This window comes from Lissotriton helveticus, chromosome 4_1 (genome assembly GCF_964261635.1).
Source record: "Lissotriton helveticus chromosome 4_1, aLisHel1.1, whole genome shotgun sequence".
Lineage (NCBI taxonomy): Eukaryota > Metazoa > Chordata > Amphibia > Caudata > Salamandridae > Lissotriton > Lissotriton helveticus.
This window is the reverse complement of record NC_136063.1, coordinates 1,352,064,688-1,352,091,516: the sequence shown is the minus strand read 5'-3', so window position 1 is coordinate 1,352,091,516 and position 26,829 is coordinate 1,352,064,688.

Genomic DNA, 26,829 nt, shown 5'->3' with positions numbered 1-26,829 from the left:
ATCTGTCTTTTCTTTATTTAGAGCATCCCCCGAGACATCCCCAAAGCATTGAGCTTCTTATTGAGTCACCTCAATTGACCTTACTGGATCGCGAGTAATAAACGCTATATCATTAGCATAGGCCATCATTTTCATATCATATCCATGCCTATGAATCTGGCAAATATACAGATTCGTTTCTAGCTTCTTGATAAATGGCTAGATATACATTGCGAAGAGCAAAGGAGAACAAGGACACCCTTGTGATATTAGAAATTGCTCCATTAGCACCCCATTTATCAAGACGCTGGCAGGAGGTTTAATGTATAGTGCCTTTATAGCCTGAATAAACCAGGCCCAATTCCCATTTTCTGCATGATGTTCCACAGGAAAAGCCCGGGGACTCGATCAAAGGCCTTTTTGGCATCGAGCAAAATCAGTGCCTTTGGGTCTCCTGTAACCTGCGTTGCATCAAACAGTGTGATGGGTCTACTTATATGATCAGTAGTACCTCTTACAGGTATAAAACAATCCTGCCAATTAGAGACCATTCTGTCAATTACTTGTGTTTGGCAGAAGACTAGAATTTTAGAATAGATTTTGAAGTCCCTAATAATTAAAGTATTTGGGTGATACCAGCATGATTCCTGAAGAGATGTCTCTTTTTAAGAAAGATCATTTTTTGTAGATGATAAGGATTGAGGATGGACAGTACCACTAACCATTTGCTCTAGCTGGTTTTTAAAATCTCTGTAATTTGATCGATAAAGTCTTTATAAATTTCAACTGGTATAAGGTCTAAAGCGGCGGCTTTCCCATCTGGCAGACTTGTCAGTGTGGTGAAAATCTCCTCCCAACAGAGGGGCCTTCTAAAGGTTCACGATTCTCCTCACTTAGTCTGGTCATCAAAATAGGGTCAAGATACTTATCAATAGAATTCTTTCTGGTCATTTTATCACTGACCCCTTTCTCGGCGTACAATGCTTAATAGTACTGAAGTAAAGCTGCACTAATTATGTTCAACTCTGTTACCACCCCTGCCTTTGGATCTCTTATTCACGGTATCCCGTTTTTAGTAATTTGTTTTCTAGTGCTCTTGGCTAGATGATGACCAATTTGCTTCCTTTAGTAGTCGCATCCTCCAACTGGGCTGTTTCCACTTGTTTCTTTTGCTGGACTGCCCAAATAAGCTTGTCTTCATACCAGCAAACATTTATCATCTTTGCCCTTCTTTAATGAGAACTGAACCGTTTCACCATGTATGAATCCCACACCTCCCCTATTTGTCCAGAGCCTATAATTCTTTCCCAAAATTCCAATATCCACCCTTCTGTGTGGTTACCGTATTCCTTATTATATAATAAGGCTCCCTCAAAGCTCCGGGCAGAGGCCCTCTTACTGAGGCTTTTCCTCTTAATCCCTAATATTAAAGGGTTATGATCTGACATAAACCGGGGAACAAGCTCAATCTTAACATCCTGGATCATAGCATGGATACTAAAAAATAATCTAATCGGGCAAGCGACTGATGTGGCACAGAATAGTAGGTATATCCATAGTTGATTGGTCTCAAGCTAGATTACACACTGACAAGCCAATGGACATGACAGAGGGTTCTAAGACCTTGCAAAACTTTGGTTTTTCGACCAGTATAAACCTGGCAACCATCCATAACCCAATCACAATTAAATTAATATTCAGGTCTCCATGAATTGTGATAGCTAGAGGCTAGTATGCCAGCTCACCTGTGAGCCAGTCAAAAATCCTTGGGTCATCAGTGGTGCTACTGCAAACTGAGCATAACGTAAAAGAAGACATAGATAAAGGCCTACATTCAGTTAAAACCCACCTCCCATAGGGGTCCACCTTGGTTTGTGTACATTGAAGTGACTTACTTTGGGCTAATAATGCTACCCCTTGGATAAGTGTGTTCCGTGAAGTCCACCCTATCAGGGTATATCCCATCATGTTTAAAACTCCCTGTTGTGCCACTTCAATATGCATCTCTTGCAGGCAGACTAAATCTGCTCCCAAAAGTCGCAGTCCATGTGAAACTTTCTCCCTTTTCCGCAGATCGTTTACTCCACAAACATTAAGGGTGTCAATCCTAATATTGAGTATATTTGGCATTCTTGCATATCTGGGTTACTCCCTACCGCACCTAGAAACAATACTTCCTCTTTTCACCAACAAAAAATGACATAACAAAAAAAAAAAGAAAAAAACACTTCTACTTAAGCATACCCGCCTCATTGTATGGGCTCCTCCTCCTCACACCCCACCCTCACCCAGCCCCCCAGTCTCCCCCATCCCTGCCACCCCACTCTAAATAACAAGCAATCAGGACCCGCCTGAATGATAGACACCTAACTAGTGACCTCGCCACCCAACCCCACCGTATTATTCAAATAAAACATTTGATCGTTCGACCAAACAGGGCTGGTTTCTTATTAGCCTGGATTTTTTCCCCCTCTTTTTTATGGGCAGAAAGCCTGCAACAACAAAATTAATGTCAACTGGGGTGGTTGATATTGCCCAGTTTCGACTTAATTTTGTTGAGGTATTCATTTAGATTAACTTTAAGCTCAACCATATCCATTAAGTAGACTTGGGCTCCAATGTGTTGAAAAGGAACAAACATTTGACGAAGGCACCACCTCTGCTTCACTGTTGCATGAGAGAAGTCTGGTTCAACAAAATACAACACCCCTTCAAATTCTTTTTTTGAATTTGGACGAGTTTGTTCTTAAACCAACTGTCTTAGTAAAAGTTTCCAAAATAGACTAAGATGACTCTAGGTTTCTCCATTTCATTTGATGGTTGTTTCCTAATTATGACGTGAAATCGATGTGCTTGTTGTATCTCTTTGTCCCAATTCCAATTAGAATAGTAGGGCATTGCACCTTTCAAAAGGTGTACCATGAACTGTCGGGGGTTATCCCCTTCCACTGCTTAAGGAATCCCCATGAATCAGAGATTATTCCGGTGTGGCCTCCTCTCCTGGTCGTCTAGCTTCCACATGACGTCAGTCATACAAGCTGCATGAGAAATGCTTTGTGACTTCAAGGCGCTGATATCTACTTCAACACTCTCAGTGCACTTTTCTATCATGGCAACATGTTCAGCGATGTCCAAGCAAGTTTTGTTCATCCTTCTGATCCCCCATGAAGTTTTTTTGGTTGCTATTATCACTCCGCACTTGTTATTGAAACTGTTTAATCAAGTTAAAAATGGTAGACAGAGAGGGTTCTTTTGTATCCATACACAGCTTGCTTCTATCTTGGCCAGGTTCTCTAAGCGATTCATCTTTATTGGGGAAAGTAAGCTGCGTGGCAGAATAGTCCCATTTTAAATGACTGTGGCTCCCGCTCCATATCCCCTTTCGCTTATTCTGCACTGACTTTTTGTGTTGTGTGTTAGCTGCCTCATTCATGGTGCAGCTACAGTTCAAATCTGAAAGTACATCATTACTTGAAGACAGATTTCCATCTGTGGAAGTGTCAGATCCATCAGTTAATGAAAACAAAAATATATGGCTAACTCAGGGGAGGGGATTGCTCACTGTTACCACCACTAGGGGTAGTGGCAGGACCTCCTGACCCGCTAGCTCGCCAGAGGATACAACATTGAGCCTACGCTCCTATCATATGTAAAATTGTGTTATGCCTGAATGTTTTTAATTCTGTGATTCAAAACGGAATAATTCGTCTTTTTTAAAATTACTCGCATTCTTGCACGCATAATCACCACACTCCTGACTGGTGTTTATTTGCTGTAGGAGACGTATCTAGGACTGCTGTTTCGTCTTCCCTCTGATTGCAAGGGGGAGGACACCACTTCCTGTTTGAAACTGCTTGGCGGTTAGCGCTCTAGCAGCTGGGTCTATCGGGGCTATTTAGGCTGAGCCTGACTTTCAGACGCTGCGGTAAGGGGTAGTGGCAGGACCTCCTGACCCGCTAGCTCGCCAGAGGATACAACATTGAGCCTACGCTCCTATCATATGTAAAATTGTGTTATGCCTGAATGTTTTTAATTCTGTGATTCAAAACGGAATAATTCGTCTTTTTTAAAATTACTCGCAGTCTTGCACGCATAATCACCACACTCCTGACTGGTGTTCATTTGCTGTAGGAGACGTATCTAGGACTGCTGTTTCGTCTTCCCTCTGATTGCAAGGGGGAGGACACCACTTCCTGTTTGAAACTGCTTGGCGGTTAGCGCTCTAGCAGCTGGGTCTATCGGGGCTATTTAGGCCTCGCCCCCTAGTGAGCGCGCAGCGGTCGCGCGCAGGGAAGCCGAAGCTACGCCGAAGAGTAGCCAAAGAGTGGCCCGTCTGCGCCCGTCCGCGACCGGACGGGGCCAGGGGCCACTCACCCTGCTCCTCTCCCGTTCACGATGGCCACACCTGCCGGCTCTCGCCTCAGGTACTCCTCACAAACTTTACTAGCTTTCCGCCCCCTGGGTTCCCGAGAATGTGCCCATAACAGCTGGCTATGTTCAGAAGGCCCCTTTTCCTGCTCTGTCTGTGGTTTTCAAGCCACCTCCAACACCATAATAATAGGTCCTTTACAAACCATCAAACCAGAAACAAAAGGCTGGAAAAGCTTCCTCCTAAATGTTCGATCACTCCCGCGTCATTGCACTGAAATATGGGACACCATCCATAGCCTTGATCCGGAAATATGTTTTCTCACGGAAACTTGGCTAAAGCCACATACGGTACCAACTGTTACGCTAGGAATTCCTTTAGGTTACAAAATATTGCGACAAGATCGCCCGGTAAAAACAGGTGGCGGTACTGCCATAATATATAAAGATAGCCTTCGCATCACAATAATAGAACAAACCTTACTCCCCTCTATGGAGATTATGATCTTCAAAATTAACACCAGAACTAAGAACAACTGGAAGGGAGCCTTAGTATATCGACCCCCTGGTCCCAATACCGGCTTCTCACTAACCTTAACTGAAGCACTCGCCCCACATTTGAAGGAGGGTGAACGTTTCATCTTACTTGGGGATTTCAATTTCCATGTTGATGTACCAGAGGATCCTGATACCAAGCTTTTCCTATCTGACCTTGCCCTTCTAGGCCTGCATATGCGGAACAGTGGCCCTACCCACAGGGGAGGACATACCCTAGATCTTATTTTTTCTAACGCCCCATTTATTCACTGTCATTCTCCCAGATCTGTGCACTGGTCTGATCATAGCACGCTGGAATTCTCCATCATGCAACCAACCAAACCTTCTGATCCTTCTGTTAATCTGAGCATCAAACGAAGACCTTGGCACAAGATCACCCCAGAGGCATTCGTAGAAGCTTGGAGTACACTGATTTTTTCAGACTCTGATAACTCCGAGTCGGCCCTGGCCAAACTCAACAACACTCTTCTTGACACCATAAACCTCCTAGCCCCACAAAAACTAGTCAAACAACCATCGACCAACAAAAAGGAAACCTGGTATACTGAAACGTTAAAATTAGAGAAACAAAAATGCAGAAAGCTAGAAAAACAATGGAGGAAAAATCACTCCAGTGAAAGTAAAGAGCTTTACCAACAGGCTATTTCCTCCTACTACAAAAATATCAAAAAGGCAAGGAAAACCAGCCTCCAATTTCACATTGATGAAGCTGATAACTCAACTAAAGAACTATATAAAATTTTTCGAAACTTCACCAACCCCTCCGCTTGTGAAAGCCCTGATACCTTCTCTCAGGAGTTGTGTAATAATATCTCACAATTCTTTGAAGATAAAATTGATACCATATATAATAAAACTCTGACCAACTACCCCAACAACATAGAGACTCCTAGAGCCTCTAGCACTCAGTCTAACTCTCATACTTTCACTGACATCCCTGAAATCACGGTGGATGATATAAGATCACTACTCAATAAAATAAAAACTGGATCTCCTCTTGACCCTCTCCCCCCCAGAGTAATGAATACTCTGAGCACAGCTCTCTGCCCCGTAATTCAAAAGGTCTTAAACCTTTCTTACAAAGAAGGTAAACTCCCCCAGCAATGGAAAGAGGCAGTAGTGAATCCTATCCGGAAAAATTCCACCTATCCCTGGACAGAACTCTCCAATCTTCGCCCTATCTCTCTTCTGACCCTCCTGAGTAAACTAGCCGAGAAACATGTTAACACCCACATGTCCAGTTTCATAGAGGCGACAGGGGGCCTGGACCACTCACAATCTGGGTTCAGGCCCAACTACAGCACCGAATCAGCACTCCTCTCCGTGACCGACAACATCAAGATGTCACAAGATAGAGGAGGCTCAATGATTTTGGTGCTGTTAGACCTGTCGGCCGCTTTTGATACTGTGTCTCATAAGATTCTCATGAGCCGTCTAAAGGGAGTGGGCATTGGAGGACAGGCCCTTTCTTGGTTGGAGAGTTTCTTGTCCGGGCGCTCACAATCCGTCAGCTTGGGACCCTATCGTTCCTCCTCTAGGGTGCTCACGAAGGGGGTGCCACAGGGCTCATGCCTAAGCCCCACATTGTTTAATGTGTATGTGGCCCCCCTTGCTGAGACTGTGAGGAAATATGGATTCACTCCGGTGTCTTACGCTGACGACACCCAACTCCTCTACCCTTTCCATTCTCTCAGCGCTAATGTCAGGGAAAATTTCGCCGAAGGAATGAGGGCTATCTCCAATTGGATGGCTTCCAACCGTCTCCAATGTAACGTTGGGAAGACGGAAGTAATGCTTTTTGGAAAAGCATCTATACTATGGTCCCCCGATTGGTGGCCCCTGGACCTAGGTCCTGTACCTTCCCCAAAATTGACAGTAAAGAATTTGGGGGTGAAGTTAGATCAAAATCTAACTTTAAAAGAACATGTGAACGCGATCGCTGGGGCATGTTATCACACCATTGGACTACTGAGACGAGTCTTCCCCTATCTCCCAGACAACTACAGAAAGACCCTTGTTCAGACCATGGTAATAAGTCGCCTTGACTACTGTAACGGGCTCCTGATACAAGCTAACGAGGATGCCATAAACCGTTTACAGGTGGTACAGAATACGGCGGCAAGATTGATTTTGAATGCCCCTCCAAGAACCCCCTCCAAGCCTTTACTAAGAGAACTTCACTGGCTCCCAATACGGCAGCGTGTCAAATTTAAAATCTGCTGCACCGTCCACAAGTGCCTGTTCGGGAACGGCCCCAAATATCTGAGTCAAAAACTATACCCTTACAAACCAGATAGATCCCTACGTTCAAGTAACCAACTGCTGATAAAAACCCCTCTTGTAAAAAAGACCAGACAGGGTGGCCGTGCCTTTTCTTTGGTAGGGCCTACCCTCTGGAATAACCTGCCCTTCAGCATAAGGCAAATTTCTAACCATCTCGCCTTCAGGAAAAAGTTAAAAACTATATTGTTCCTAAAGAATAATTGGATCGTTCTGCTTACCAGATCACAGCTCATCTGTTACAACCTCCCCAAGACTACATCTAACGAGCAAAGCGCGGAGATACCCCGTAAGGGGTCTATTCTTGCGCTATACAAGAAATTAAATAAATAAATAAAAAATACAGAGGTACTCCCACTTTCACATCCGGGATAAAAAGGAAATCTTCTTCCAACCCTACCTCTTTCAAAGATTCCATTGCTGAATCCAGGGTCTTGTCCCTGTCGGACGCAGATGTGCTGGGTTTTGGGACCTCCTGTATCTGAAGCACCGTATTCCGGCAGACAAATCCATCTGCCTTTCCGGACCATGGCTCAATGGTTGTTCCAGCCATCAGCATGATTGGTGCTGAGAGGGTGCGTAATAGTAGTAAGTTGGGCCTCCGTCCTCAACCCAAGAGGTTTAGTGGCTACCCCAATGGCTACTCCAGCCACACGAGAATCATCCGCTTTTCTCCCTTTAGAGCTAGCAGTGTAAGAAGGGGGGATCAAATTAGCAATAGAAAGTTGTTTGCCTCCCCCTTCTGTGTGTACAATCGCCATGCTCCCACACAGTGCTGTCTTTTTGCCTTCTCCTCCAATGTTCCTTTACATCTAGCTGACATTTCCTGAAAACCAGCTTCATTAGATGAGTCTGCCGGAGCCGCGGGAGCAGCGCCAGCGATTCCTGTAGTCGGGGGGGGGGGTCGCGTCTTGGTGCCCTTTCCACTCTTGTTGCCATAACGCTCCTTAGTAGCTCCCTTGCAATACCTGGGCCACAAGGAAACGCAAAAGTGATGCTGCAGTAGCATCCACCAAACAATCCAGCGGGGTCAGGCCTACATAGCCGGGATCAGGGCCATAAAATAGGTGCTGGCATCCTCCCAGCATGAGGTGCAGCAATTATCGGAGCAGAATCTGGATTCCAGGCCTCATAGCCAATTGTCGTAGAAACACTGTATTGGTGGCGAGCGGTGCAGTAAACTACTCAGTTGCCATCTTGCTCTTGGCATAAAACTTTCAAAGTAAGAATATTGCAGTTGTGTGTAGCACAAGATATAATTCAGAGAACCGTTATTTCTTCAACCACATGTGACTAATTTCAGATTGATTCTTAAACCTTCAAAATATCTACATCACAGGGTCATATATACAATAGAATGACGGAGCATGGCGTTAAGTGAAACTTGCCAACGCCACGTTCCATCATTCTAAAAACACAGGGATGCACCCTATTTACAAAGATAAGGTGCACCCTTGTGTTTACCATAGCACTGCTGCTAAATTAAGCTGCCTAACGCCAACACAGCTACCCTTGCACCAAAGTGCAAGGGTGCCTGCATTGGGTGGGGCTTATTATTTAAATGGAGGCAGGAGTCCCTTCCTGTATATAAACAATCGCAAATGGTGATTTGTAATTCCTATGTGTTCTGCATTGTGCAAGTAGCAAATCGTCAATTCTTTAATGAAATGTATATGTCACCCTTGTAAATATGGGGCACCCTTGTAAACATGGGGCAGCGTCAAAATCAATGGGTGTTACGGCGGAATGTCCACCTCAACACCCTTTGCCCACCCCTTTCACGCTAGGTATAGCATAAAAGGGTGCCTTATTTACAAGAGGGTGTTTATCGACGTTTATTGGCTTAACACCAACTTATTAATAAGGCAGAGCCCCAATAAACACAGGAATGCCATAAAACATGACTTTCTTGTGGCGATAGGGGCTTGTGAATATGCCCCACAGTATTTCACTGACCACAGTGATAATGGTCTGTTTTTAATAAAACAATATTGTTGCCGCAAACAGTACATCGTTTTAGAGTCATCGCAAGCAGTAGAAAACCAACACAATCTTTAACTTGATTTGCATGCCACATAAGTCTGTTGACATTAGAATTTGACTTGAAGCTATATATGGACATGGTGCATTGTGGCACATGCAACCTTTTAGCCCATTATGATCCAGCTTCTGGTATACCTTTAACAGAAAAAAAATAATTGTGTCATCATTTAATGATCAATCCCACATTATATTTAGTGTTTTTAATATTTAAAGCATTTGCTTAATACTTTACACATTCCTCATATGTTTCATTATGATTAATACCTGAGTATCTTAGAGGGAGCCTACGTAATTCTCAATCGATGGGAGTCTGTATTTTAGACCTCTCTGAACTATATACAAATTAACCTAATGAGGTCCTAACTATTCACCGTTTAATTTTTCCTCTTTGGATATTTACAGGTCTGCTCCCATTGATTTGAAGAGACCATGTTCAAAAATATTTATTGTTTTCTACTCACTGACCAGTAAAAATGTTATTGCTTGCTGAATATATTTCACTATAGGTGGAGGAATTATCTTACTCTTTATCTCTATCTCCCATTGTTATATAAAATCTTTGACCAAATTAGAAAACATACTTAATTAACCATTTATTAAATTAAGATTTAGTGGTGATATTCTGCCCACTCATCTATCTTCAAAAACAGACCCTTTTCACCAGATTCCAGGTGTATAGTCGATAAGTTATTGTGTAGAGATTCTGGCGTGTCTTGATTTCTTGTTTTTTACAAAATTGTTTTGTTAGAAGGTTTTGGATCGTCATACAAATTATGTCTCCTGAAGATGGTCTCACAGATATCTTACTGCAGAAAGCGAAACATCGAAGACTAAGCCAATCTTCCGTTTAGTTGTTGTTAAATTTATTTGGGTATATCTAGATCCTATGTATAGGACAGACTCAATGTTTGATGTTAAGGAGATAAGCATTCAAGCATTGATGAATAGTTTAATTTCCATCTAATACAACTGTAATACCTGTTATCATTGCAGGTGAGAATTGTTGTGATGTACACCTAGCAGAGATTCACCCCAACACTGGAATTCATTTCTTCAGGCAAATAATATACATGATTCAGTTAATTTGCAATGTCATGGTGAGGCATCTTATATAATAAATAGACTATTCTTTTATCAATTTTGTTCTAAATAAATCCTTTGTAGGTGCCCTTACCTTTCTAACTTTTAAAAAGTTGGCATTTTCTTGCTTTAGCCATTTCGTTCCTGTTGCCTGACTCTGAATACATGTCTGGACTGGGTGACAGCTAGGCTTTAGTTTGTACGTTCCCTCTAGACAGCCACACTCAAAGGCGCCTGAGGTGTGAATTGATGGGCCATCCACATCATTATGGGCAATCCTCGGCAGGATGGGAGGGAGGAGCTGAACACAGTCTCACACTCCCATCTAAATAGACTGTGTCCTGTCCCCACACAAAGGGCTACATGCCCCTCCGTGATGCCAGCGCAGGAACTCTGTGTACTTCAAAGGTATCTTCTGGAAACCAGGAAGACGGTCACCCAGGCCCTCGTCACCAGCCGTCTGGACTGCGGCAACTCCCTCTACGCAGGAACCACTGCAAAACTCCAGAAAAAACTCCAGCGGATATGAACGCCTCAGCACGGCTCATTCTGGACATCCCCCGACACAGCCACATCTCTGCACACCTAAGAAACCTCCACTGGCTCCCCATCAACAAGAGAATCACATTCCGGCTCCTCACCCACGCACACAAAGCTCTCCACAACCAAGGTCCAAGATACCTCAACGACCGCCTCAACTTCTACACTCCCACCCGCCATCTCCGATCGACCAGCCAAGCCCTCGCCGCCGTCCCCCGCATCCAAAGAGACACAACGGGAGGAAGATCCTTCTCCTACCTGGCCGCCAAGACGTGGAACTCCCTCCCCACCCACCTCCACCTGACCCAAGACCACCTCGCCTTCAGGAAGCAACTCAAGACCTGGCTGTTCGAGCAATAGCGGACTCCCCCTCCCCAAGCGCCTTGAGACCCTCCGGGTGAGTAGCGCGCTATACAAATGCCTGATTGATTGATTGATTGATTGATTGATTGGACCAGTGGATATTCTGCCAGGAAGAAGGACTGCTGTGCTGCTACAAAGACTGCCATTCTGCTGGACTGCTACTCTGCTGGACTCCTGCTTTGCTAAGCCGACTTGCTGCCTGCTGCCCTCTTGCCTGTGAGCAAAAAGGACTAAACCTGCATTTCTGTAGCCCAGAGTGACAACAAGGGCTAGCTGACTGGCCTCCTGATATGAAGTCTCAGAGACATAAAAGACTTCCAATCATCCTGCTCCAACACCTGTACTCTGCTATCTGTGAGTCTGCCTTGCCAAATAGTGCCACCCTAGTCCTGGACCTATGTACGTGGGACTAAGGTGTTCAGCTCTGGTGGAACCAATGCATTCTCTCCTGTGAGAGCAAAATTGACACATTGCCTCCTTTGCAAGAACAGGCTCAGCATATCAAACTCAGCACCAGAGCATCACCTTTGGAACCACCGGTTTGAAACCAAAACATTGCCACCACTGTGTGGAGAAGCTGGACACATCACCTCTACTGTGTGGAGAAACCGGTGCATTGCCTTCGGATCAGCCAAATCTCAGACCTGGCACATTGCCTTGAAACTGATGCATTGCTGTTGTTGCATGGAAAAAATTAGCACATCCCCCCAACTGTGCAGGGAACACCAACGCATCACTCAGCTGCACACCACATCTTTGTCAATGCAACCAGGATTTAGGTACTTTTGTGTTCAGAGGACCTCACAGGGTCCCTGTATAAGGCCCATGCTCCATTGAAGTTGGCCTGAACTTTGACTTTGTTCCGGTCCAGTGCGACCAGATTACCTACATAAGCGTTTATTGTTTTTAAGCACTATTTTACAGTTTATTCTTTAAAAATTCATATCTGAATTATACTTATTGGATTTTTGTCATTTTGGTCTTATTGTATTTATACAATTAAGCTCTATTGTTCTATCCTGGAGTGGAATTGTTTATGGAGTTTTTATTGTGTTAGTGCTTGAAGTGTTGCCCAAATATTTTACATATTGCCTCTAAAGTTAAATATAGCTACCAGAGACTGAGCTCAGCTTAATTTAGCGTGTGTTTGTCGCTTACCCTTATGATTCCTGTTTGGACAGGGTGCTTACCTCTGCCAACTCAGGCGCCTTGATACCTCCGGGTTATTGTTCTGCGCATTATAAATTTTTTATCAATCAACCAGAAACCCAATTTCTAACACCTTAAAACTTCCAAGCACTGCTTCTTCTTTTCTTTTTTCCTTTTAATTGTCCTCCCCTTTCCTCCATGCATGGCATGCCTCCTCTCACTGAGCACAACTTAAGTTGAATGCATCTTTGCCTTAATGTCTATCAATGTATTTCTGTAAATAACCCACAACTAATTTCAAAGATCACAACCTCTCTTTTTTTAAAGTCTCACAGCTGTAATCTAACAACACCAGATGCCAACAGCGCATCCATTAACTCCACTAATGTTCTGCATGAACTCACATACCCCCGTTCTACTAATGGTCACCCAAAACTCCTAATACAATAGAACTACAAATGCAAGAGCAACATAAAACTATTCATTGGGAAATGCAAATAAAACTAGTGAAAAAAGATGAAGGAATACAAAGCTGCAGATGAGTTAACTTTAGCTATAGCAGGGCCCAAATTGCAACAATGGTGCATTATACAACTGATGTGATCACTTGATATTAGTGTCATCCTCTTTTCTATCGCAATACATGGTAAATATGGGGTGGCACCCTTGGTAGCTTTCACAAAAGCACACATTTACGGTCATATTTTTGTGGGGCTCCCTTTAAGCCTCTGTCTCATTTTTTGATGTTGTTTCGATTGCATGCCTCAATGGACTGCATTTTCTTAGATTTATATTAAATGGAATGATCTACTGGTATCAGATAATAAAAAGTGATAGTAATATGTGACGTCATCAGCAGTGCATTGCGGTGGCACAAGTTATAGTTAGCACAACTAACTATAACAGCCGAATTTTTCTGGTTTTATATGAGTGAACTGTCCAACTAACTATAACGTCCCTGAAACCTGTTTTTTTAGTGAATTTTTAAGGGTTTTTAAATGCTAATTTCTAACTTTAACCGATGTTTTTTCAGTGAATATATAGACAGTATTGATGTTTTCCATGATTTGGTTGTTAATGATTAGAAAAAATTAAATCATACTGTTCACAAAAATAGAAAGGAAAGGAATCTATTTTTTAAGAAAAAGGCTTATAATGATTTGGTTAAGAAACTTGAAAGAAATCAGGATGTGATTATTAAAAAAATCTGACAAGGGGGGCAATCTTGTATTGTGGCCTAGAAAAGATTATATAGCAGAAGCACGGCAGCTGAATGATGCAAACTGCTATATAAAATCTAATGTTAAGGAGTATGACAAAGCCAAAAGTGTATTGCAGAAACAACTGGCACTATGGAAGAGACAGGGCCTTATCTCGATGGAGGAACATAAATTTATGTTTAATGAGTTCCCGGTACTACCAATTTTATCTTTGATACCGAAAATCCATAAGAATGTTTTCCCAATTCCAGGGAGACCGATTATATCGGCCATCAATAGTCTAGGGGAACATGTAGGCCAGTATATAGATTTTTTTTACAGAGCTTGGTAACAGGGTTGCCAAGCTATGTAAAAGACACTGGCGATTTCCTACAGAAATTAGATGAATTACAATGGTCCAATGATTTGCTTCTTATCACTCTTGATATAGAGGCATTATGCACGAGCATAGACCACCAACATGGCATGGCTTCGGTTAAACATTTCTTGGAGACTAGATCTAGTACCCTATATGAACACAATAAAGTTGTGTTAGAACTCATCAAGTGGTGCCTAGACAACAATTACTTCCTGTTTGATAAAGATATATACAGACAGGTAAGAGGGGTGGCGATGGGGGCCTGCTTCTCCCTCAGCTACGCATGCTTGCATGTGGGCTGGTGGGAGGAGCAGGTCCTCAAAACCTCCTTTCAGGTGGAATATCAGGCACACGTTATGTCGTATTTACGATACAGAGATGATGTGTTCATTTTGTGGAAAGGGAGTGAAGAGGAGGCACTTAGCTTCAAAAATAAGATCAATAATAACATCTATAACTTAAAATTCACTTCCCATATCCACAAAAGTGAAATAGAATTCCTCGATGTTAAGGTATTTGTCAAGAATAATAACATTGAAAGCACCCTTTACAGGAAACCAAGCTCCGGAAATATCACCCTACATGCGACCAGCTCTCATCCAAAACATCTCATTGCTAGCATCCCTTATGGAGAAATCCTAAGGTTAAAACATATATGCAGCAGTGAAGAAGAATTCAACAAATGTCAAGATGAGCTGGTTGTCAGACTTATAGCAAGGGGATATTCACAAAAAATCCTGCAAGACGCGATGAATAAGGCTAAGATGAGATCTAGAATCAGCCTATTTGACCCCGAAGTAAATACTTCACAGGTCCCTAATACAGTGACCACCTATAAGACTAGTAACACTCCTAGACTGATTACTACGTATAATAGGGAGGAACGACAGATAAGGTCAATATTGAATAAACATTGGCCAATAGTGCTTACTGACAATGTCCTTCGTGATAGGGTAGTAGAAAAACCCATTATTAGTTTCAGGAGGAGCAGCACTATGGGCTCTGTTCTAAATCGGGTGTCGCCAGAAGTTAAGAAGGTTACCACATGGTTAACACCTAGGAAAGGTTTCAAAAAGTGCACCACTTGTCGTACCTGTAAATTTGGATGCAATATGACCACATACTCCACACCATTCAGTCCAACACCTGTATTGATTCAGGGAACCTACAACTGCAAAACCGAATATGCTGTATATGTCCTGACGTGCACCTGTGGGCTTAGCTACGTTGGTAGCACGAAGCTACAGGTGCACGTCAGGATTCTGCAACATATTAGGGCCATTCTCCACAGTGATGCAGCATACCCTGTGGCGCGGCATTTTAAAAGAGTTCATGCTAATAACATCAACTGCCTGTCTTATTATGTATTAGATGCTGTGGCCAAGCAAAGACAGGGTGGCAACAGGGAGCGCCAACTTTGGTAGTTAGAAACAAAGTATATTCTTGAGCTCGATTGCAAATGGCTGAACGGTTTGAACACAAAAGAGGACATGCACAACTTTTTATGAAATATGTAGAGGCGCGGTTGTCCCAGGTTTTCTGTATCGAGTACAGTGTATCATGTAAATAATAGATTGAGTAGCGGTTAGGGTGAATTGTATCAATTTCCTGGTTATATGAATTACACAATACTGTTCTTTCTTTCCCTCGGATTTTATTTTTAATGAACCTAATTATTGTATGGTTATATATTTTTGATACTGGTGGTTTTTATCAATTGTATGCCGGCTTCGGACAATAGATTTGTCCATGACTTATTGGTAGTTTTAAAACAATACACCAATATCTGTAAGATTGGAAAATCAAATTATGAATCGAATACGTTGTCTATACCAGCACTTTATATTTATATATATGCACTTTTTTGCACATTTTACACTCACTTTTGTATCCACTAAAAAATGATTGACTAAAAATTGTAAAAAATGAATTATTTCACACATATGTCACGTAGGTCGTCATCTCTCGAGATAATGAAATTTGGATTTATCCGGTGATAATTCAATTATATGACAGTAGAACTGTAGGCAGTTTTGGATTTATCCAATGAGAACTACATAAAATCAGTGTTTATTTTTAATATATAAATACTATGACATTTATGCACTTTACATGTTTTACAATTTTAATAGCATGTGTATATATAAAGAGTGTATTATATGCTGCTATCCTGCCTATTGAGTATGGCACTGCAAAACTATTTTTGTGGTACAGAAAGTCTGTTGTCTATATATATTACCATGTGACCTATGATGTCAGACAAGGGGAGTGGTTGTTTTTACTTTAAATGGTAGATGGCGTTTTCTCCATTTTTTACACGTGAACAAGGGCTTGCGGGCTTGAAACGCGTTGTGTGTTTGGGTCTCTCTAATAAATACAACTACAGAGGTCTGTGTCTCCTTCTTCGCCTAAAAACTAAAACCGCTGAGTGTGGTATTGGGAAGTGGCTCGAGTTTCCAGGATATATGTATATATATATATATATATATATATATATGGAAACCAAATCCTGAAGCAGAAAAACGAACTCCTTCAACAGGAACGGACCACCACCAAGGTTGTAGAATTTCAGTGCATTTTATTAAGCCTCTCACAACATGACGCGTTTCAGCCGGGTTGCCCCGGCCTTGATCACATCAGTGATGTCATCATTGATGTCATTTGAGATGTCATCAGTGATGTCACTGATCATGTCATGAATTATGTAATATGTGACATCATCAGCAGTGGATTGCGGGTGCGCGAAATATAGTTAGTACAACTAACTATATAGGAGCAATTTCAATGATTTTGTATGAGTGAAATGTCCAGCTAACTATAACACCCCTAAAACTTATAGTTTTTTGAGTGAATTTCAAAGGTTTTTTTAAAAGCTAATTCCTAACTATATAAGGCCTGAAACCTATGGTTTTTTCAGTGAATTTGCAAGGTTTTTAAAATGCTAATTTCTAACTATATAAGGCCTGAAACCTATGTTTTTTTCAGTGAATTTGCAAGGTTTTTAAAATGCTAATTCCTAACTATATAATGCCTGAAACCTATGGTTTTTTCAGTGAATTTGCAAGGTTTTTTAAATGCTAATTCCTAACTATATAAGGTCTGAAACCTATGTTTTTTTCATTGAATTTCAACGGTTTTTTAAATGACAATTTTTAAATATATTAATTTGGGTTTTTTTTATACTGATTTACTACATTTTTGTAGGCAGGTGTTCAGAGGGCACGCCCCCTTTTTACAACACTCTGCAGCGCAACCCCTGGCGCGTTTGCAGAGGAGGAACTAATTCCACTTGCATACTGGGGGTCCCTGGGGGGCAACTAGCCCACCAGGAGCCTCCAGTATGAGCCAGGTGGCTGCATTGCAGAGAGGTGTAATGAGGCCACACCCTTTTTTACACCTCTCTGCAACGCAGCCCCCGGGCCTGTTTGCAGAGGGGGAACTAATTCCCCTTGCAGACTGGGGTCCCTGGGGGCCAACTAGCCCACCTGGAACCTGCAGTATGCGCCAGGGGGCTGCATTGCAGAGAGGTGTAGCAACCAGGCTGACCACTCTTTTTTACACCTCTCTGCAGCGCAACCCCTGGCGTGTTTGCAGAGTAGGAACTAATTCCCCTTGCGTAAAGGGGGGCCCTGGGGGCCAACTAGCCCACCAGGAGCCTCCAGTATGCACCAAGGGGCTGCGTTGCTTTGCCCCGGGGCGGCAGTTCCCGGGAAAGTGTGGGGGGGATTTTGGACCCCCCCACTTCTTTATCACTATGCCCCCGCAATTTGATCCCCCCGTGAGGTACTTTTTAAAAAAACAGACCAGGTTTTTAAAAAAAAGAAATTTGGTCCTTTTTTGTCCTTGTGGGACCACCTGGGCAGGCCTAGGGTGTCAGGGTGTATCTACCCTGCCCCCTTTTTGTGTTCTTCACATTTGTTTTTTTGCTTTCTTTTGCCTTTGTCTATCGAGCACAAGAATGGATGCCAACACTTCCTGGTTAGAAGTGTTGACAGCCAATGAGCATGCAGCTTTCTCGGGAAGGCATGCTGATTGGCTGCCACTGTCTGTCAACACTAGCACAAGATGGATGCCAACACTTCCTGGTTAGAAGTGTTGACAGCCAATGAGCATGCAGCTTTCTCGGGAAGGCATGCTGATTGGCTGCCACTGTCTGTCAAGACTCCAAACCAGGAAGTGTTGGCAGCCATCTTGTGCCTTTGTAGAACGAAGGCACAAGAAAGCAGTGAAACAAAGGTGCAAAACACGCAAAGGGTGCAGGGTAGAAGCACCCTGACCCCCTAGGCCTGCTCAGGGGGTCCCACAAGGAATCACGATATTCCGAACAATTGAAAATGACTTTTCTTGAGAAACATTTGGATTTGGATTATCATGTCCTATACTTTCGAATTTTTGAAAGACTGACTTTGAGGATGCTATAAATTACTCAAGTCTGCCTGAATTGTGTGGGTAAAATTGATACCTAGTCACTTTGAATAAGAATGTACTTACGTCTCGTCTAACATTTGGAAGAAATATCTAGTTATATGACAACAGGATACCAACATAACTTGAAGGAAATAAGAACGCCCTGAAGAAGTTCTGTTGTACAGAACGAAACGCGTCAGCTGGCTGTGGTACATAAACTTAAGGAAAATTAAAGCATTTGAATATACACCAAGATTCAGCGCTTCAATAAGAACTCTAAGTGATATGATTTGATTGGACTTGTTGTGCAAGTGGTGCTGTGCCAAACTTTGGCATATTCTCCACTACTCTCTACTACTCACTCTCTACTACTCCACTACTCTCTAATACTCACTCTCTACTACTCATTCTCTACTACTCTACTACTCTCTCTCTACTGCTCACTCCCTACTACTCACTATCTACTACTCTCTACTACTCACTCTCTACTACTCTCTACTACTCACTCTCTACTACTCTCTCTCTCTACTACTCACTCTCTACTACTCTCTCTCTACTACTCTCTACTACTCACTCTCTACTACTCACTCTACTACTCACTCTCTACTACTCTCTACTACTCACTCTCTACTACTCACTCTCTACTACTCTCTACTACTCACTCTCTACTACTCTCTACTATTCTCTCTCTCTGCTACTCACTCTCTACTACTCACTCTCTACTGAATAGACTGTGTCCTGTCCCCACACAAAGGGCTACATGCCCCTCCGTGATGCTAGCGCAGGAACTCTGTGTACTTCAAAGGTATCTTCTGGAAACCAGGAAGACGGTCACCCAGGCCCTCGTCACCAGCTGTCTGGACTACGGCAACTCCCTCTACGGAGGAACCACTGCAAAACTCCCAAAAAAACTCCAGCGGATTCAGAACGCCTCAGCACGGCTCATTCTGGACATCCCCTGACACAGCCACATCTCCGCACACCTAAGAAACCTCCACTGGCTCCCCGTCAACAAGTGAATCACATTCCGGCTCCTCACCCACGCACACAAAGCTCTCCACAACCAAGGCCCAAGATACCTCAACGACTGCCTCAACTTCTACACTCCCACCCGCCATCTCCGATCGACCAGCCAAGCCCTCGCCGCCGTCCCCCGCATCCGAAGAGCCACAACGGGAGGAAGATCCTTCTCCTACCTGGCCGCCAAGACATGGAACTCCCTCCCCACCCACCTCCACCTGACCCAAGACCACCTCGCCTTCAGGAATCAACTCAAGACCTGGCTGTTCGAGCAATAGCGGACTCCCCCTCCCCAAGCGCCTTGAGACCCTCCGGGTGAGTAGCGCGCTATACAAATGCCTGATTGATTGATTGATTGATTGATTGATTGATTGATTGGACCAGTGGATATTCTGCCAGGAAGAAGGGCTGCTGTGCTGCTACAAAGACTGCCATTCTGCTGGACTGCTACTCTGCTGGACTCCTGCTTTGCTAAGCCGACTTGCTGCCTGCTGCCCTCTTGCCTGTGAGCAAAAAGGACTAAACCTGCATTTCTGTAGCCCAGAGTGACAACAAGGGCTAGCTGACTGGCCTCCTGATATGAAGTCTCAGAGACATAAAAGACTTCCAATCATCCTGCTCCAACACCTGTACTCTGCTATCTGTGAGTCTGCCTTGCCAAATAGTGCCACCCTAGTCCTGTACCTATGTACGTGAGACTAAGGTGTTCAGCTCTGGTGGAACCAATGCATTCTCTCCTGTGAGAGCAAAATTGACACATTGCCTCCTTTGCAAGAACAGGATCAGCATATCAAACTCAGCACCAGAGCATCACCTTTGGAACCACCGGTTTGAAACCAAAACATTGCCACCACTGTGTGGAGAAGCTGGACACATCACCTCTACTGTGTGGAGAAACCGGTGCATTGCCTTCGGATCAGCCACATCTCAGACCTGGCACATTGCCTTGAAACTGATGCATTGCTGTTATTGCATGGAAAAAATTAGCACATCCCCCCAACTGTGCAGGGAACACCAACGCATCACTCAGCTGCACACCACATCTTTGTCAATGCAACCAGGATTTAGGTACTTTTGTGTTCAGAGGACCTCATAGGGTCCCTGTATAATGCCCATGCTCCATTGAAGTTGGCCTGAACTTTGACTTTGTCCCGGTCCAGCGGGACCAGATTACCTACATAAGCGTTTATTGTTTTTAAGCACTATTTTACAGTTTATTCTTTAAAAATTCATATCTGAATTATACCTATTGGATTTTTGTCATTTTGGTCTTATTGTATTTATACAATTAAGCTCTATTGTTCTATCCTGGAGTGGAATTGTTTATGGAGTTTTTATTGTGTTAGTGCTTGAAGTGTTGCCCAAATATTTTACATATTGCCTCTAAAGTTAAATATAGCTACCAGAGACTGAGCTCAGCTTAATTTAGCGTGTGTTTGTCGCTTACCCTTATGATTCCTGTTTGGACAGGGTGCTTACCTCTGCCAACCAGAAACCCAATTTCTAACACCTTAAAACTTCCAAGCACTGCTTCTTCTTTTCTTTTTTCCTTTTAATTGTCCTCCCCTTTCCTCCATGCATGGCATGCCTCCTCTCACTGAGCACAACTTAAGTTGAATGCATCTTTGCCTTAATGTCTATCAATGTATTTCTGTAAATAACCCACAACTAATTTCAACGATCACAACCTCTCTTTTTTTAAAGTCTCACAGCTATAATCTAACAACACCAGATGCCAACAGCGCATCCATTAACTCCACTAATGTTCTGCATGAACTCACATATGCCCGTTCTACTAATGGTCACCCCAAACTCCTAATACAATAGAACTACAAATGCAAGAGCAACATAAAACTATTCATTGGGAAATGCAAATAAAACTAGTGAAAAAAATGAAGGAATACAAAGCTGCAGATGAGTAAACTTTAGCTATAGCAGGGCCCAAATTGCAACAATGGTGCATTATACAACTGATGTGATCACTTGATATTAGTGTCATCCTCTTTTCTATCGCAATTCATGGTAAATATGGGGTGGCACCCCGTGGTAGCTTTCACAAAAGCACACATTTACGGTCATATTTTTGTGGGGCTCCCTTTAAGCCTCTGTCTCATTTTTTGATGTTGTTTCGATTGCATGCCTCAATGGACTGCATTTTCTTAGATTTATATTACATGGAATGATCTACTGGTATCAGATAATAAAAAGTGATAGTAATATGTGACGTCATCAGCAGTGCATTGCGGTGGCACAAGTTATAGTTAGCTCAACTAACTATAACAGCCGAATTTTTCTGGTTTTATATGAGTGAAATGTCCAACTAACTATAACGTCCCTGAAACCTGTGTTTTTTTTAGTGAATTTTTAAGGGTTTTTAAATGCTAATTTCTAACTTTAACCTATGTTTTTTCAGTGAATATATAGACAGTATTGATGTTTTCCATGATTTGGTTGTTAATGATTTGAAAAAATTCAATCATACTGTTCACAAAAATAGAAAGGAAAGGAATCTATTTTTTAAGAAAAAGGCTTATAATGATTTGGTTAAGAAACTTGAAAGAAATCAGGATGTGTTTATTAAAAAAATCTGACAAGGGGGGCAATCTTGTATTGTGGCCTAGAAAACATTATATAGCAGAAGCACGGCAGCTGAATGATGCAAACTGCTATATAAAATCTAATGTTAAGGAGTATGACAAAGCCAAAAGTGTATTGCAGAAACAACTGGCACTATGGAAGAGACAGGGCCTTATCTCGATGGAGGAACATAAATTTATGTTTAATGAGTTCCTGGTACTACCAATTTTATCTTTGATACCGAAAATCCATAAGAATGTTTTCCCAATTCCAAGGAGACCGATTATATCGGCCATCAATAGTCTAGGGGAACATGTAGGCCAGTATATAGATTTTTTTTACAGAGCTTGGTAACAGGGTTGCCAACCTATGTAAAAGACACTGGCGATTTCCTACAGAAATTAGATGAATTACAATGGTCCAATGATTTGCTTCTTATCACTCTTGATATAGAGGCATTATACACGAGCATAGACCACCAACAAGGTATGGCTTCGGTTAAACATTTCTTGGAGACTAGATCTAGTACCCTATATGAACACAATAAAGTTGTGTTAGAACTCATCAAGTGGTGCCTATACAACAATTACTTCCTGTTTGATAAAGATATATACAGACAGGTAAGAGGGGTGGCGATGGGGGCCTGCTTCTCCCTCAGCTACGCATGCTTGCATGTGGGCTGGTGGGAGGAGCGAGTCCTCAAAACCTCCTTTCAGGTGGAATATCAGGCACACGTTATGTCGTATTTACGATACAGAGATGATGTGTTCATTTTGTGGAAAGGGAGTGAAGAGGAGGCACTTAGCTTCAAAAATAAGATCAATAATAACATCTATAACTTAAAATTCACTTCCCATATCCACAAAAGTGAAATAGAATTCCTCGATGTTAAGGAATTTGTCAAGAATAATAACATTGAAAGCACCCTTTACAGGAAACCAACCTCCGGAAATATCACCCTACATGCGACCAGCTCTCATCCAAAACATCTCATTGCTAGCATCCCTTATGGAGAAATCCTAAGGTTAAAACATATATGCAGCAGTGAAGAAGAATTCAACAAATGTCAAGATGAGCTGGTTGTCAGACTTATAGCAAGGGGATATTCAAAAAAAATCCTGCAAGACGCGATGAATAAGGCTAAGATGAGATCTAGAATCAGCCTATTTGACCCCGAGTAAATACTTCACAGGTCCCTAATACAGTGACCACCTATAAGACTAGTAACACTCCTAGACTGATTACTACGTATAATAGGGAGGAACGACAGATAAGGTCAATATTGAATAAACATTGGCCAATAGTGCTTACTGACAATGTCCTTCGTGATAGGGTAGTAGAAAAACCCATTATTACTTTCAGGAGGAGCAGCACTATGGGCTCTGTTCTAAATCGGGTGTCGCCAGAAGTTAAGCAGGTTACCACATGGTTAACACCTAGGAAAGGTTTCAAAAAGTGCACCACTTGTCGTACCTGTAAATTTGGATGCAATATGACCACATACTCCACACCATTCAGTCCAACACCTGTATTGATTCAGGGAACCTACAACTGCAAAACCGAATATGCTGTATATGTCCTGACGTGCACCTGTGGGCTTAGCTGCGTTGGTAGCACGAAGCTACAGGTGCACGTCAGGATTCTGCAGCATATTAGGGCCATTCTCCACAGTGATGCAGCATACACTGTGGCGAGGCATTTTAAAAGAGTTCATGCTAATAACATCAACTGCCTGTCTTATTATGTATTAGATGCTGTGGCCAAGCAAAGACGGGGTGGCAACAGGGAGCGCCAACTTTGGTAGTTAGAAACAAAGTATATTCTTGAGCTTGATTGCAAATGGCTGAACGGTTTGAACACAACAGAGGACATGCACAACTTTTTATGAAATATGTAGAGGCGCCGTTGTCCCAGGTTTTCTGTATCGAGTACAGTGTATCATGTAAATAATAGATTGAGTAGCGGTTAGGGTGAATTGCATCAATTTCCTGGTTATATGAATTACACAATACTGTTCTTTCTTTCCCTCGGATTTGATTTTTAATGAACCTAATTATTGTATGGTTATATATTTTTGATACTGGTGGTTTTTATCAATTGTATGCCGGCTTCGGACAATAGATTTGTCCATGACTTATTGGTAGTTTTAAAACAATACACCAATATCTGTAAGATTGGAAAATCAAATTATGAATCGAATACGTTGTCTATACCAGCACTTTATATTTATATATATGCACTTTTTTGCACATTTTACACTCACTTTTGTATCCACTAAAAAATGATTGACTAAAAATGGTAAAAAATGAATTATTTCACACATATGTCACGTAGGTCGTCATCTCTCGAGATAATCAAATTTGGATTTATCCGGTGATAATTCAATTATATGACAGTAGAACTATAGGCAGTTTTGGATTTATCCAATGAGAACTACATAAAATCAGTGTTTATTTTTAATATATAAATACTATGACATTTATGCACTTGACATGTTTTACAATTTTAATAGCATGTGTATATATAAAGAGTGTATTATATGCTGCTATCCTGCCTATTGAGTATGGCACTGCAAAACTATTTTTGTGGTACAGAACGTCTGTTGTCTATACACATTACCATGTGACCTATGATGTCAGACAAGGGGAGTGGTTGTTTTTACTTTAAATGGTAGATGGTGTTTTCTCCATTTTTTACACGTGAACAAGGGCTTGCGGGCTTGAAACGCGTTGTGTGTTTGGGTCTCTCTAATAAATAAAACTACAGAGGTCTGTGTCTCCTTTTTCACCTAAAAACTAAAACCGCTGAGTGTGGTATTGGGAAGTGGCTCGAGTTTCCAAGATATATGTGTATATATATATATATATATATGGAAACCAAATCCTGAAGCAGAAACACGAACTCCTTCAACAGGAACGGACCACCACCAAGGTTGTAGAATTTCAGTGCATTTTATTAAGCCTCTCACAACATGACGCGTTTCAGCCGGGTTGCCCCGGCCTTGATCACATCAGTGATGTCATCATTGATGTCATTTGAGATGTCATCAGTGATGTCACTGATCATGTCATGAATGATGTAATATGTGACATCATCAGCAGTGGATTGCGGGTGCGCGAAATATAGTTAGTACAACTAACTATATAGGAGCAATTTCAATGATTTTGTATGAGTGAAATATCCAGCTAACTATAACACCCCTAAAACTTATAGTTTTTTGAGTGAATTTCAAAGGTTTTTTAAAAGCTAATTCTTAACTATATAAGGCCTGAAACCTATGTTTTTTTCAGTGAATTTGCAAGGTTTTTAAAATGCTAATTCCTAACTATAAAATGCCTGAAACCTATGTTTTTTTCAGTGAATTTGTAAGGTTTTTAAAATGCTAATTCCTAACTATATAATGCCTGAAACCTATGGTTTTTTCAGTGAATTTGCAAGGTTTTTTAAATGCTAATTCCTAACTATATAAGGCCTGAAACCTATGGTTTTTTCATTGAATTTCAACGGTTTTTTAAATGACAATTTTTAAATATATTAATTTGGTTTTTTTATACTGATTTACTACATTTTTGCAGGCAGGTGTTCAGAGGGCACGTCCCCTTTTTACAACACTCTGCAGCGCAACCCCTGGCGCGTTTGCAGAGGAGGAACTAATTCCACTTGCATACTGGGGGTCCCTGGGGGGCAACTAGCCCACCAGGAGCCTCCAGTATGAGCCAGGTGGCTGCATTGCAGAGAGGTGTAATGAGGCCACACCCTTTTTTACACCTCTCTGCAACGCAGCCCCCGGGCGTGTTTGCAGAGGGGGAACTAATTCCCCTTGCATACTGGGGTCCCTGGGGGCCAACTAGCCCACCTGGAACCTGCAGTATGCGCCAGGGGGCTGCATTGCAGAGAGGTGTAGCAACCAGGCTGACCACTCTTTTTTACACCTCTCTGCAGCGCAGCCCCTGGCGTGTTTGCAGAGTAGGAACTAATTCCCCTTGCGTAATGGGGGTCCCTGGGGCCAACTAGCCCACCAGGAGCCTCCAGTATGCACCAAGGGGCTGCGTTGCTTTGCCCCGGGGCGGCAGTTCCCGGGGAAGTGTGGGGGGGATTGTGGACCCCCCCACTTCTTTATCCCTATGCCCCTGCGATTTGGTCCCCCCGTGAGGTAATTTTTTAAAAAACAGACCAGGTTTTGAAAAAAAAAGAAATTTGGTCCTTTTTTGTCCTTTTGGCGACCACCTGGGCAGGCCTAGGGTGTCAGGGTGTATCTACCCTGCCCCCTTTTTGTGTTCTTCACATTTGTTTTTTTGCTTTCTTTTGCCTTTGTCTATCGAGCACAAGAATGGATGCCAACACTTCCTGGTTAGAAGTGTTGACAGCCAATGAGCATGCAGCTTTCTCGGGAAGACATGCTGATTGGCTGCCACTGTCTGTCAACACTAGCACAAGATGGATGCCAACACTTCCTGGTTAGAAGTGTTGAAAGCCAATGAGCATGCAGCTTTCTCGGGAAGGCATGCTGATTGGCTACCACTGTCTGTCAAGACTCCAAACCAGGAAGTGTTGGCAGCCATCTTGTGCCTCGGTAGGACGAAGGCACAAGAAAGCAGTGAAACAAAGGTGCAAAACACGCAAAGGGTGCAGGGTAGAAGCACCCTGACCCCCTAGGCCTGCTCAGGGGGTCCCACAAGGAATCGCGATATTCCGAACAATTGAAAATGACTTTTCTTGAGAAACATTTGGATTTGGATTATCATGTCCTATACTTTCGAATTTTTGAAAGACTGACTTTGAGGATGCTATAAATTACTCAAGTCTGCCCGAATTGTGTGGGTAAAATTGATACCTAGTCACTTTGAATAAGAATGTACTTACGTCTCGTCTAACATTTGGAAGAAA